Here is an 8,713-nt window from a genome sequence, read left to right as displayed (position 1 = left end):
GCTTCCCATTATTATTATTGTTAAAGTACTTAGTTTAGCTCCTGCCTCCTTTACCAACTTTCACACTGACAGAGAACTCAAGCGTTTACCTGGGCTCAGCCTTGGACGGGGCGAGCAGGTCGCGCGGGCTTCCAGCCTCCTCCTCCCCGGGGCTTGGCTCCAAGGCTCCCGCAAAATCTCGAAATCGCCCCGGATCTGCGCGGCCACTGAGGGAAGCAGCCCGGCTCTGAACAAGCCCAGGCAAGTCCAGGCAGAGTCCGCTTCTTGGTCCTCCCTCCTGCGCGCACCACACGGCCCCGGGGCGAGAGACGCGTCTCTCCTGCCCCAGGTCCGTGGAGTCGACTCGCTACAGACAGGCCGGGCGCCTGCAGCTCCTCCGACCGAAAAGGAAAAGGGCCCAGGTAGGGCAAGGAGGGGCGGTTGGGGGCGGCGCCAGCCCAGCGGCGCAGGGCGGGAGCGCCGCAGGCGCCCGGGTCACGTCGGGGCAGGGTGGGGGGTGTACGCTTCGACAGAGGCCCGGGGCGCGGCGGCGGGGAGCGCTGCTGGGGGACCGGGCGCGCTCGGCCGTGGAGCGGGTCCCCCCGGGCACCGGGTCCCGGGCCCTCCACCGCAGCCGCCCGGCTGGGCTGGTGCTGCCCTGGTGACAGCGCGGACAGCGCAGCGCCCCTCGCCTCCGCCCGCCGCGGGATTCAGGGGCGGGATCCCGGGGCCGGACTCCACGGCCATCGCGACGCATCCGGGAGCTCCTCGCCCCTCCGCGGCGGGACCGAAGCCCGGGCGGGCCGAAGTGGGCCTGTAAGAAAGCAAACAGAAACCACGCGGCCGCCCGCCGCGATGCCCAGCCCGCGGGCCTCTCCCCGGGAAGAGGGAAAGAGAAACCCGCGTCCCGGGCGCGGGCGAGGGAGGTGCCCTGGGTCTGGATTTGCCGTGTCCGCGACATTGCCAGCCTGGAGAGCTAGGAAGCCCTACGCAGCCCCGATTCCAGGAGACGGGAAAGGACTTATAGGGCCAGAAACTGGCACCCCGCTGGGGCCACCGCCCGCCGGCCCGGCGCCCCACCCCCACTCACCTCGCCTCCAAGTTCCGGCGCTGCGGGCCGCTGGGTGTCTGGGCTCGCGCGTCCCGGGGCGCAGAGGCCGGCGGCGGGCATCGCCCAGGCGCGGCGCTCGAGAGTCGGGTGCTACGGGCGGGGACCGCGTGAGGCAGGGCTCGGCTGAGCCGAGGGGCTGGGCGCAGCCCCCAGCATCGGCCTTAAAGGTTCCCGGAGGCACCAACGCAGACTCTGGGAGGCGCCGCACAGCCCACGAAGTGCGCGCCTCCCTTTTCTCCCGTTTCCACGCTGCCCTGCGCGTGGCGCGGGACGCCCCCGGGGTAGATGGGGACGCACGTGCAGCAGTGGCCCTGAAGACCCCTCTCTGCTGTGCGGAGGGGGCTCCCCAGCCACTCTCCCTTCCCCAACCACCGTAGATCCCACCCAGTCCGACCAGGTTTGGACCTGGGAGACGAACTGCCCCACGGCCCGCGCGCCCAGGTATGAAGGAAAGAGGAGTTCCCGGGGCCTCCCCATGCGAGCGTTTCTGCCCTCAGGGTTGTTGCAGGACTGAAATCGCTTCCTCCGAAGCAAACCCTCCTCGCAGCCTCAGCGCTTGCGACCCGGCAGGCACCTGTCTCCTCCACAGACGCAAAGCTGACGGCGGTCTTCTCGGCCCCGTGAGACTCATGAGGCTCGCACTGGGAGAAAATGGTCCTTGGGGGGGAAGCAGCCGCTGTCCAGACGGGTAATCCCATTTGGGCACACGGGGGGGGGGCAGGAGGAGGCCAGGTGTGAGCTGTCCCCATTGGACAGATGACCGTCCCGAGGCTCACAGGGATGAGTCTGCGTGGAGTCCATGTTCCCAGACTTCCCGGGGTTTCTAGGATAGTCCTAGAGAAGGAAAGAGCCAGTCAGCAGGTGAGAACGCCCAGGTGCATTGGATAGCTGCAGGTCAGGTCTACCTTTCCCCACACCAGCACTCCAGGGGAGAGGACAATTCCCCGCCCACCCTCGCCCCAGGGTGGCCATTGCCGCGGAGTAGATGGGGTGAGGAAGGCTTTGAGGATCCTGAGCACAAGCTGATGGAAGGGAAAAGGGGGTTCTAATCCTGATTCAGTGTGTGACCTCTGGCAATAATAATAATAATTATAGGGACTTCCCTGTTGGTCCAGTGGGTAAGTCTCCGTGCTCCCAATGCAGGGGGGCCCAGGTTCGATCCCTGGTCAGGGAACTAGATCCCATGTGCATGCCGCAACTAAGACCTGGCACAGCCTAAAGAAATAAACAAATAAATATTGTTTAAAAAATAGTAAAGCTAAGTCACATTGAGTGTTCAGTGTGCCAGGCATCACCCTAAACCCACCCCAGATAATCTCTTTCAATCCTCAAAACAGTCCTATGAGATAGGTACTAGTACTGCCCCATTTTCAGGTGAGAAAATCGAGGACCAGAAAGGTAAAACTCGGCCAGCATCGCAAGGAGGAGAGTGCGGGGGTGGAACCAGGACCCAAATCCATGCCTTCCTGACCCCCAAGCCTCACTCCTTAAGCACCTGCCATCCGGCCTCAATTTGGCGAATTGCTTAGCCTCTCCAAGCCTTGGTGTCCTCATATGTACGGACAGCGTGAGGCCCATGGTATGGATTCAATATATAATGGTGGAATGAATGAATGACCCCCCCCAGCCCTCAGAGTAACTGTAAGGACTGCAGTAGTGGAGTTCCTGCACGTAGCAGGCACTCCCATGCATTCATCAGCTCATCAAAGGAACCTCTATGGAGCCACAGGCCCGAGGAAGCAATAGTTTCCTGCTCCAGGTGTATAGACACTTGGGAGCATTTCCGGCTGAGACCTCCGCCCTCATTGGTTCTTTCTTCTTATTTTCTTTTCAAAGCCGCCAAAATGCCTTGCCCTGGGCCACTAACAGATGAATAAGTACACTTGGGAGACACCAGACCCTGGTAACTAGAGGACTGAAATAACCAGATTTGTATCCACTTTTCCATCCAGAGAAGCCAAACCGTATCTAGGCCTCATTTTTTTTGTCTTGAATCATTTTTGTGGAAGTGAGGACCGGCTTACAAAGGCCTCTCCACATGCCAAAGTCTGTCTCACCACTTCCTACCCCAGGATGTGGAGCCCATTTGCATTTCCCCTAGAATCCATCCAGCACCCGGATGTACACACACCCCTGACTAACAAGCAAAGGGGCTACGGAGAAAGGGGGCTACAGAAGGAACAAGGACAAGCTTCCATTTATGCCCCCCGCCCCAGACACAGCTTCGAGATAGTGCACCCGGGAGGCATTCCTGTCTTAAATCTAACCACCGAGGCCCCAGGTGTACTGTTTCCCAGTCGGCCTAATGGGATTGATCTTGTCCAAAAATGTGAATTAGAAAATAGGATAACGATGTCCTGGGATTAGATCATACTGATGGTTGCACAATTCTGTGAATCTGTCATCCCTCCGTATCCAAGGGGGATTGGTTCCAGGACCCGCCTCAGATCCCAAAATTTGAGAATGCTCACCTTCCTTATATAAAATGAGGTAGTATTTGGATATAACCTAGGTACATCTTCCCGTATACATTATATCATCTCTAGATTACTTATAATACCTAGTACAATATAAACACAATATAAATAATTGTAAACTTAATGTAAATGATATGTAAATAGTTGCACCAGCAAATTAAAGTTTTACTTTTTTGGAACATCCTGGAAATGTTTCTTTTAATTTTTTTCAACCCACCGTTGGTTGAATTCACAGATACAGAACCTACGGATACAGAGGGCTGACTGTATACTAAAACGCACCAAACTGTATACTTTTAAATGGTGAAATTTATGGTATGTAAGTTATATCTCAGTAGAAAAAAAAAAAAAAGGAGTCACTATTCTTCCTTACTGCCTGGAAATACATGGCATGAACCCAGCATGAAAGCCCCGGCACTCTTGATAAACAGTAACTCCCCTGACACAGAAGATCTAATCCCAGTGTGGGTAACACGAGGGGGTCAGTCATCCTATGGCTGCAGCCATTCTGCTGGGGCCCTGGTTGTGGCCATCTCAGGAACAAGCGGCCACAGGTCCAAGGCAGCCTGTCTTTTATGCCCTCGAATACAGAACTACGGGGAGACAGGGTCCTCCTAGACTGGACCCTGCAGAAGAAAGGGGGTTTGGGGGAGGACTTTCTTCATTGCAACCCTGCATCTGTGAATGAAAAATGTTGCCTGCCATACAAGTAAACAAAGGGTGTTGCGGCCACCAAGCCACCATATTACAGTTGTCCTGATGGTGAGCCCTGAGGGAACTCGGGATGGAAGCAGGGTCCCCCCCCCCCGCTTCTAGCAGTCAACTACTGCAGTCACCCTGCAACCGTGCACCCTGAAGAACCTCAGGATGAGAAAGCACAGGACACCGGCCCCAGAGAGCTGAGGTGCATATCAAAGGAATGATTTCAGTGAGCCCAGACTCTTGCCTCTTCCCATACATAGAGAAGTGCTAAAGTCCTGAACTTGAGATGTCTGGTTTTCTTTAACAGTCATCTTTTGATGTTCTGACTACCTGGTCTTTGTTGCAAAAACTCCTAGATCTCTTGGCTTCCCTCTTGCCTCTTCGGAGCAGCCCCTCAGAGCTGAGAGGCTGTGTCCTGGGCTTAAGTCCTCAGAATGTCTGCCGAATAAACTATAACTCTCATCTTTTAGGTTGTGCATGTTTTTTTCAGTCAGCACATCAGAGAGTCATTTGGTGGGGTGATGGTGGACAGGCCAGGGTGGGTACCTGTGTGTATCATGCGGGGGTGTTCCAGGGAGCCTACCTAGCACTTGCGAAGCCCTTGTGTCAGCAAGCACTCTTCAAAGCCCCACCTCTGAATAAGGAAGGGCAACTTGACTTGTTGGGTTGGTGAAGAAATCGCCACCGGATTAAAAAGAGCAAATAAATGTAAGAAGTCAAAATGCTGTACAAAGGGGAGAGTTACTTTTAAGCGTTTACTCATTGCTATGCTGACTGGGCATTTAAACTAAACATAGCTTTACGTTTCTTTTATTTTCTAGCTCCTAAAGTTGCCCTGTGGCTTATGCATCAAATTCACCTTTTTCCTAATTGAGGACAGAGAGAGGTCAACTTATTCTTAGGAGACATCCATCTTTGGAGCAATTGATTGATCGATAGATATTTGATACATACATTATTTAGCTACCATTGATCAAGTCCTTATTATATACGTTACGCACTGTTATGTGTGTTACAGACTTGATCTCATTTGATCCCCCAGCAGGTCTATGAAATCCCTACTATTATGCCCATTTAGCAGGTGATAAACTGAGCCTCAGAGAAGCCTCGGTCCCACGGCCTTATCTAAGATCATACAGCCTCTGAGCAACAGACCTGGGGTTTGGACCTCTGCTGAATCCCAAAGGCAGTTAACCTCCAAACACAAGGGCACGATTTGACAAAGGCGGCAGGCACGAGGGCACCCCAGCCATTTTTGTTGCGATGAGTGAAAACTCCCCTACCTTGAGTCCAGAGAAGGGAGACTTTGCCCAGGTCTGTTTGCTGCCTGCAGCTTTCATTAAATACACATACCTGCTACCTCCCATGTCTCCCAGTTCAAAGAGGAAAATAGGGCCAGTTTCCTTTCAATGTCTAAACTGACAAGGGCCCCAAGCTCCCCTCCAGAGACCTGTGAGAAGCACGAGGACCCATCCCCCCAAAGAACCCTGGAGCCGCAGCTCACGCCAAGGCTGCCAGTCTCGACGGTTCTTCACTTTTTTTTGGGTCACGTAATCCTGTGAGAATCTGATGAAAGCTATTAACCTTTTCCAAGAAAAAACCCAACAACTCCCATCACACAAAATTTTACTTACAATTTCAGAAGACTCCTTGCCTGCATCCTCCCTATCTCCTCCTCGCATCAAATTTAAAAGGTTAAAAACGGCGTGATGCTGTCCGATAGAACTGTCTGTGATGGTGGAAAAGTTCTACGTCTTTGCGGTCCTATTCGGTAGCCACTAGCCACGTGTGACTGTTGTAATTAAGTAAAATGTAACATTCAGTTCCTCAGTGCATTAGAACACGTGGCTAGTGGCTACCGTATGGAACAACGCAGCTCTAAGTGTATCCGGAGTTAAGCCAGAGCATCAGAGAATTGCCAACCTGGGCCACATCACACGCTGGCTTGTGTTTTAGGGTCTTATGGGAAAGAGACCTAAGACAGGGTTCCCTACCCACTGTGCTTTACTCTAAGACACTGTTCATTACATGAAGCATAATGGGTATTGATAGGGGTCTCCATGACCATCCACTTTGGGGGGCTGGGATCCCCAGATGCACCCTGGTAAGGAGACTTTTCTTTGATCACCAAATTGTCCTCTAACTTAGTTCAAGGCAGAAGGCTTTTCAGTATCAAGCCAACCGATGTGCTCTGACGATACTGCAGCCGTCTGGATATGAACACGAGGGTGTTTGACAGGTAGTAGCATGATCGAGTTTGGGCACAATATTTGGAAAGGTCTGATGGGTCACTTGTGCCGGCAGCTCCCAATCGGACCAGAACTAGATCTGGATGGCTCTGTAGACTAATGGCCCGGAGGCTGTCTCTCTGCAGCCACTGGAGACAAGAGGACAGGCCCCTTGGCCCTGCAGCTGCACCTGCTGAGACCTATGGCAGAAGGGAGGGGACTTGTATGAGCCCATGAGGCTTTCAGGACCTGAAGGCTGCCGGGTCAGTGCCCGCCCGCTCTGCTGCCATGGGCCCGGGTCTGGCAGATGCTCCTTCTTGCCCACTGGGTCTAGGAAGGCAGCACTGAAGCTGGCTTTTGTTCTGCTCATCCCTCATCAAGGTCACCAATGACCTCCACGTTGCTAAACCCAATGATCAATTCCAAGCCCCCATTCTGCTGGACGCATCAGCATCGTTTAACAGAGCTGGTCCCTCCTGATCGTTGAAACTCTTTTTTCCTTTCTATTTGGATTGTGGGGTGCCACCGTCTCTTGGTTCTCACCTACTTTACCCACCACTCCTTCCTTCTCAGTCTCCTCTGCTGGTTCCTCCCCAGTGCCACCCTTTTTGTGTTCGAGGACCCCAGGGCTCGGGTCACCTACCCTCCCTCCCTGGGTGATCCCGTCCAGCCTCAAAGCTTATCAATCACATCTATACACTGACAACTCCCCAATTAACATCCGTAGCCACGACCTCCAGCCTCCAAAAGCCAAATGCTAATCCAAAACCTTGCAGGCGTGTAATAGGAATCCGAAAACACGTCACATTCCACACTACAGTTCTGATTCCACCCTGACTCCGCAGACTGCCCCTCTGAAGCCTCCCCCATCTCCACACATGGCAACTCCTTCCTCCCAGAACTCTGCAGCTCATCCCTGACCTCTGTCTCTCTTCTCCTTCATCCAGTCCCTCAGCAGAGCCTGCTGGCTCCACCTTCAAAATACAGCAGAAATCCAGACCATTCTCTGCTTTTTCTCGTGACTTTCATTGTTTCCACTCTAAACCACCATCACTTTCTTGCCTGGACGACTGTCATAGCTTCCTAACTGGTTTCACTCAGCCCTTGCTCCCGAAGTCTGTCCTCGACCCAGCAACCAGGACGGATCTGTTTAGAATGAAATCCGATCGCGTCACTCTGCTGCTCCAAACCCTCCAGTGGTACCGCACCTCGCTCAGAGTCAAAGCCAAAAAAGTTCAACTGAATCAGCCCCCAACCGACTCTTGACCTCACTTCTTTTTACTGTCTCTCTTGCTGACTCTGTTCCACACTGGCCTCCTTGCTGGTCCTGGAACACACCAAGAAGTCCTCTTCCCCTCCCTGAGGCCAAAGGAACCAGACAGGGACACTGGGGGCCCAAATCCACCATCCTTGCTCACCACCGTCATCGTTATCAATGGGCAGTGAGGACCGGAGGCTGAAACCATTAAGCCGGTTTCCATCCTGGCCTCCGGGAGGACATCAGAGGAAATAGCACTAGGGAGGCCCTTAGGCCCATGGTTACAATAGTCATTTCTTACAGTCAAAGGGCCATGGAGGGAAAAAGTGATAGTTCTCTTCTAATTCAGAAAATATTAACATAAGCACTTTCTTTTTTTTACTTTTTTTTTTTACTTTTTTTCCCACTTTTTTTCCCCTTTGGCCACACCATGCAGCTTGAGGGATCTTAGTTCCCCAACCAGGGATCGAACCTGGGCCCCCTGCAGTGGAGGCACGGAGTCCTAACCACTGGCTGCCAGGGAATTCCCCAAAGCACTTTATTTCTGACATAGATAACTACGTTATTCTATTGATTAACTAGAAAGGAAAAAGAAAAAAAAAGAAAAAGAAAGGAAAAGTCAACCCACGCCAGTAGGAAATGTGGATTGTTTTACAGAAGAGAGGGTTATCCTTGGGGGTTGAGTTGAACAGAATTCCACACTTGGGCTTTGAGGTTGTTGAGTGGCTCATACTGTAGAAATGCCGAGGACAGGTGGGGCCACTGTGAAATGGGACAGATGCTAAAAAGACGCAGTAATGGGTGGAAGGGGCTGCTCACCTAAAGTAAGTCTACCCTAAAGGATAGCTGAGATCAACGAGAAAGCCAGAAAGGCTCCCAGATCCTAGAATATGTAAACATCTCGAACACGAGGACCACAGGAATGATTCTCACCCATGATGCACCGGACCGTTGTCCT

General features: G+C 53.0%; 1 long non-coding RNA gene across 1 annotated transcript; it reads left to right on the top strand.

Annotated features, from left to right (window-relative positions):
- Positions 1–243: 243 nt before the first annotated feature.
- Positions 244–3,810, top strand: LOC132515262 (uncharacterized). The gene is made up of 3 exons (XR_009539105.1): positions 244–401; positions 1,588–1,778; positions 2,927–3,810. It is a non-coding gene; the product is annotated as an uncharacterized LOC132515262 (long non-coding RNA).
- Positions 3,811–8,713: the final 4,903 nt, after the last annotated feature.

This window comes from Lagenorhynchus albirostris, chromosome 2 (assembly GCF_949774975.1).
Source record: "Lagenorhynchus albirostris chromosome 2, mLagAlb1.1, whole genome shotgun sequence".
Taxonomy (NCBI): Eukaryota; Metazoa; Chordata; class Mammalia; order Artiodactyla; family Delphinidae; genus Lagenorhynchus; species Lagenorhynchus albirostris.
Note: the sequence above shows the minus strand (reverse complement) of the source record. Positions and strands in the feature narration are given on the sequence as shown.